Below are 6,712 nucleotides of genomic sequence, written 5' to 3' on the forward strand. Positions count from 1 at the left end.
AGTGCTGAGGTGGAGAATCCCTGTACGTGAAGGGCACCAGGAATCTGAATAGCAGAAACTGGAAACGACGATCTCAGAAAAAACAGATATGTAATGTGTTAATTCTTAAAGGGTACCAATTTTATTAAGGAGGTGATCAAGCTTTCTCTGTTTGCTTTGAGCTCTCAAGTTATTTTCTGCTGTCTTGGAAGTGACTGATTCACCAAATGGCCTCTTGGGACAATAAATTCTCTTCCTAAATGAAAAAATAAATTCTAACCCTCAAAGCTTTTACTCATCTTCTCATTATATAACTAGTTCTATTATACTTAACTGAACTTCCAAGCAGTCACTTTGGGGCTTCTATTTTATTTTATTTATTTATTTATGTTTTTTGCATCAGTCGACCTTTAATGTCCAAGGCGTGGATGCAGAGCGCGGGAGATGTGGCGGGGTCTCAGCCCCTGCTCCAGGAATGAGGGAGAAATGAACACAAACCAGACATTTCTAACTGGCCACACAAGTCTGGGAGGGCAGGGGGAAACAGATCTGGACATTCATAAAAAAATAAACCGAAACTCAAGCACTCAGTCTCGTGCTCACCAGAGGGTTTGATATAGGGGACTCACTCACCATCCCCGTCCCCATCCTCCCCTGTCAGCATCAAAAAGAAAGCTCAGCACACACTAAAGTCTTGAGAAGCGACCATTCTCCAGCCTCCCCACCTACCCCTAGGATGGACTTAAAAAAAAAAAAAAAAAAAAAGAGAATGAGTTGGATCCCAAACCCCCCTCCCCACAGCATCAACCCTGCACATGAGAGTTTTTAATGTGATTTGCAAGAATCAACTGGGGCTTCTATTTTAAATGAGCAAATATTTCTTGGTAACAATGTACACTGCATCAGACATTGGGGAAAAATCAATGCATCATTTTTACTTGTCAGCGTAGGCCTTAATTAGATCATTTTCCCTCTCTTTTGTTTGTCTTTTCAATTCTAAATAACTTCCCCGTTAGCTGTTTTTCTTTTCTGGTGATACTAGTTTTCTCATGCCAAAATTTCGAACCTATATCTTAGGTTTATGTCACTGACATATAAAGTACTAAAATACAGGGACTAGTCAGACTTATTGTAATTCAGCAATAGCCTATACTTAGTTGCTTTGCAGAAGAAAAATAAGGAGCTTACACTGTAAAAATATCTACCCATCAAAATGTTTGAAATGGAAATTTAATGGTCTAAACATCTATTTAAGTGCATAGAAAAATGTATAATGGCATTCAAACAAAACCATAGTTGATAGTACTTCATGAAAATTATTTATCCTTTTAAAATTTTGTCATGAACTGGGGAGCTTGTGATCTCTGGATCCTTTTTTCTTAACTTGCACATATGGAATGTCACAACATTGGTCTTGTGGCGATCAAATATGAAACCATTTCGGAAGGGAGATTTCTATATACGGATCCTATGCAGGAGATACTTTTCAAACATAGCCAATGACTTCTATTTGAACAGGTGTTTAAAGTTTTTCTTGCAACCTTTGCCTCCAGATTTCTGCAAATACCTACATCATTTCCAGACCTTCATTGTAATTATAAACATATTCGTTTAAAAAGTGCATTCTTCAAATAAAAAGTTGTTTTTAAGTGTTAAAGGGTCACAATTAACTGGTCTAGCTTAGTATTACAATATTAAAATATTATAACTCTTGATGTAGACATATTTAATCCAGTGGAAAAGGATTTCACTTTCCAAGTTCACAGCTAACATCTCTTGAGGGATTTATTTTGAAATAAAAGTAATGTATTAATTGCAACTCTACACAAAGGTCAATCCTGTGCAACTTAACATAATCAGAGATTTCTATCTCATAAATCGATAACACATTTTCTTAAGAGAAAATATGGACAAGATCGCAATAAACTAAGTTAAACATAAGTATTCTTCCAACCTTTTGAATTTCCCTGTTCCAGCTATTAAAACAGATTTTTAGGAATAGAAATGTTGAAAATCATTTTACAACATCAGTGACATTTTCAATGTTTCCTCCTTTTCCTTCTCTTACTGTTTTAGATATTTGGACCTTCAGAAATTCATATTTTTCCTCACTAAATGGTGGACATAAATTATGGAACATATTGATGATCATTAGATTTAGCACAAAATTAGATTCCAATAATTGAACTGCAGAGGGGAAACTGGGAGAGGAAACAGGGACTAATACTTACCTGTTGCCTAATGTGTGCCAGAAGTTTTGCAAGCCACATTGGCATGCATGAAAAAATGACAGCGTTGTGGCTGTATTATTATCCCCATGTTTAGAAATGAGAAGTCTGCGTTGCAGAGAGATTACATACTTTTCTCAATCCACACAGTTAATAAAAGTCTGCTAAAGATTTTATCTATGTTTGTCTGACTCCAAAATCTGACGCTTTCATTTTTGTTTTCTCTGATGGAGGTTTTTATTTATTTCCTTTTAAAACCACTTTATAGAGGTATGGTTGACATACAAAAAGCTATGTATTTTTTTATGCATACAACTTGATGAGTTTGGAGAGAAATATACATCTGTGAAATCATCCCCGCAATCTATGCCATTAACATATTCATCACCTCCCAAAGTTCTCTCCTGCCCTTTTTATTATCTTATTATTAATTTTATGATAAGAATTCTTAACATAAGACCTATCCTCTTAACCATATTTTAAGTATACAATACAGTATTGTTAACTGAGTCATTATGCTCTACAGCAAATCTCTAGAATTTATTCATCTTGATAAGTGAAACTTTGTACCTTTTGACTGATAACTCCCCATTTCCTCCTCCTCCTCCCAGGCCTTGGCAACTACCATTTTACCCTTGCTTCTATGAGTTTGACTATTTTATATTTCTCAAATAAGTGGTATCATGTACTCCAAAATACATAAGAAACTGTTACAACTCAGTAGCAAAAAAATGGGCAAATAACTGAACAGACATTTCTTCAAAGGAGACATACAAATGGACAGCAGGTATATGAAAAGATGCTCAACATCACTAATAATCAGGTAAAGACAAATCAAAACCATAATAAACTATCACCTCACACCAGATAGAATTGTTATTATCAAAAAAAAAAAAAAAAGATTACAAGTGTTGGTGAGGATGTAGCGAAAAGGGAACTCTTGTACACTGTGGAAAACAGTATGGAAGTTCCTTAGAAAATTAAAAATAGAACTATATGATCCAGTAATCCCATTTCTGGGTATATATCCAAAGGAATGTAACCAGGATATCAAAGAGATATCTACACCCCCATGTTTATTGCAGCATTATTCACAATAGCCAAGACGTAGAAGCAACCTGAATGTCCATTTCTGCACAAATGGATAAAGAAAATTTGACACACAGTGGAATAGTATTCTTCCACTGCAGGGGGCACAGGTTCGATCCCTGGTTGGGGAACTAAGATCCAGCATGCCGTGCAGCAAGGCAAAAAAAAAAAAAGGAAAACAATTCTGTCATTTTTGGCAACATGGATGAACCTGGAGGTCGTTATGCCAAGCAAAATCTGACGCTTTCTGCTCATTAGAATATAGTATTAGACCTAGTATTAGAAGATAGTATTAGTATCGCTACTTGTAATAGTAACTGACCTGAGAATAGTGATAGCAGCAGCAGTAGTAATTGACAAAGGAGAGAAGTATGAGAAAGAGGAAGAGAGAAAGCTAGAACTTATTAAGCATTTTCTATGTGCTAAAGACCTTGAATGAATTACTTACTTTAATCCTCAAAACACTGACATACAGTGGGTAGTGCTATTTTGCATATTTAGTAGATAAACTTTAAGTGATGTTAGATTAGTTGTTCAAGTAGCACAGCTAATAAATTATATAGTTCATATTCAAACTGCAGGAATCTAATTTTATAACCCCTGTTATTACCACTTGGCTGATAATTTATTATGGCTCATGATATCGCAAGTAAAAAATATATAAGTAACACAGTAATTCTCCTCTGATACAGAATGAGAGAAAAAACAGAATGATAGGAAGAATCTTCAGTAAGCAAAAGCAGGATAAAAATGATATTTACAGTATAATCTTAACTATATTCAGAATTATTGCAAGAATGAATAAGTGGTGTAACACAAACTGTTACTGATCATATTACCTGTGTTGTGGAATTACTACTACTACTATTGTTATTATTATTTGCTTTTCTTTTTGTATTTTCCAAAGTTTTATCAATTGCAATGTATAACTTTAACATTTTCATTAGACAATAAACAGTATTTTAATAGCTTTTTAAAAATTGGAAACTGATGCAGAAAGGTATTTAATGTTTCCTCCATATCAGTATTCATTTTAGACTAAGAATAAAATCAAGATAACTATTGTGAAAGGATTATTACTTCTATGCTTAGAACAGGTAAACACAAAATATAGGTAGGAGACTTTGGTAAACTTTAAAGAGTAACTTTGTATGAAGTTTTAACAACTAAATGAATTATTTTGTTTTTGTGCAGGCATCAGCAAAACCATTATAGATTTTTCCATCTTTAAGATTCAAGCTAAATGTTACAGTTTTAAAGGATTCTGTAATTTGTCCTGCTGTGTATAAAAACTGCGGTTTTCCCACTGAAATTTACAATCAGCATATTCCATAAAGTTCTTGTTATGTAAATAAATAGCTGAAGGGAAGTGGCTATAGTATGCTTTGAATTGAAAGCTCAAAATCTTTATAATAGAAATATTCGTCAGCATGGATTAATTTAAATAAAACTGACAGATATACACTACCAAATGTAAAATAGATAGCTGGGGCTTCCCTGGTGGCACAGTGGTTGGGAGTCTGCCTCCCAATGCAGGGGACACGGGTTCGAGCCCTGGTCCGGGAAGATCCCACATGCCACGGAGCAGCTGGGCCCGTGAGCCACAACTACTGAGCCTGCGCGTCTGGAGCCTGTGCTCTCCGCAGCAAGAGAGACCGCGATAGTGAGAGGCCCGCGCACCGCAATGAGGAGAGGCCCCCGCTTGCCACAACTAGAGAAAGCCCTCGCACAGAAACGAAGACCCAACACAGCCATAAATAAATAAATTAAAAAAAAAAAAAAATAGATAGCTAGTGGGAAGCAGCCGCATAGCCCAGGGAGATCAGCTCGGTGCTTTGTGACCACCTAGAGGGGTGGGATAGGGAGGGGCGGAAGGAGACGCAAGAGGGAGGGGATATGAGAATAAATGTGTACGTATAGCTGACTCACTTTGTTATACAGCAGAAACTAACACAACATCGTAAAGCAATTATACTCCAGTAAAGATGCTAAAAAAACCATGGATTAGAGGATTATTAATGAACAAGAAGAATATGAGGTTTTCTTGCATCTATATTTTAGTTTCAGTCAGTGACCATATAAACAATAAATGAATGGCAATAGAGAAATGAGAGAAAGACTACCTTTAAGAAACACAGTTGAAAGGAAACATGATACAATTTCAGAGACAAGGTTTGTGGGTTAGCAGACATTTTGTTCTGTCCAGAACATCCATAAGACATTGTTCCATGAGACATATTTTCCATAAACCATTTGGTCCGCGCAAAAAAGTCCTTGAAATTTGGTCCTGTCCAAAATGTCCACAAGCATATTTGATCCAGGACAAATTGTTTTGGACAGGATCAAATGTCAAGTACCTTTTGGCATGGACCAAATATCTTATGGGCATTTTGGATAGGACCAAATGTCCTGCAAGGGGTTTGTGGAGAAGCAGTTTAATTTTAACCTCAGTTACACATAATGTCTATCCAGAATATGATCTTTCCAGGACTTAGAAACATTTCTGAATGGGCTATTTTTATGACACTACATCTTCAACACTGGAATCAAAAGAATTGTAAATAAAAATTAAAGAGAAAAAGTTATTTATAAGTGTTAGAATTTCTTCTTTGTTTCAAAATAGGTGACATCTCAAAGACTCAAATCTTAAAACAGTTAATTTTGGGGACATCTAATTTATGAAGTAATTTCTTTTTGCTAATCTTTAGAAATATTGAGACTTTGGATTATTCAGAGATGCAATATGAAAGCTAGGATGGAAATGACATTCTGAGGAAAAAAACTGGCATACTAAATAAATTGTTCAATTACCATCACCCTTTCTGCATACAAGTCATTTTATTTTGCTTTCAACTAAGATTTAAATAAGGGAAATGTTTACTATATCAAAATATGATTTATCCATTTAATAATAATAAATATCACTATTTTCATTAAAGTTCATAACTCTTATTAATGTTTTTATAATAAAATAACTATCTGCAAGGAACCATGTAAATAGCAGCTAGCTGAATTGAGCTATCAAAAAAAAGATAAAATTAAACATATGCAATCATGAAAGATCTGAGAAGCTATTACATGCATAACATGTATTATCTAACCTCAAATTCTACATAACTTCATTGGGAAATATGAAAAAAATTACAGTGCAATAAAACCATTATTTTATATTACAGAATATTACCATTGTTTTCTATTTATGATGTGACTTCCCAGTAAATTATGTAATTTGGCTGGCATTTGATGCAAGTCCATTTAACATTTTAAAGCAGTATTATAACCTTGATCAAATTCTAAAATAAAGTCTTTTGCTTAACCTGGAAACGTTCTAAACTGATTATTTAGACACCATAATGAGTAGAATATTGAAGAAGAAAATATGAGGGAAAATGGAAACTGTTTTCAAAGAGGAGGTA

Source organism: Balaenoptera ricei, chromosome 10 (genome assembly GCF_028023285.1).
Source record: "Balaenoptera ricei isolate mBalRic1 chromosome 10, mBalRic1.hap2, whole genome shotgun sequence".
Lineage (NCBI taxonomy): Eukaryota > Metazoa > Chordata > Mammalia > Artiodactyla > Balaenopteridae > Balaenoptera > Balaenoptera ricei.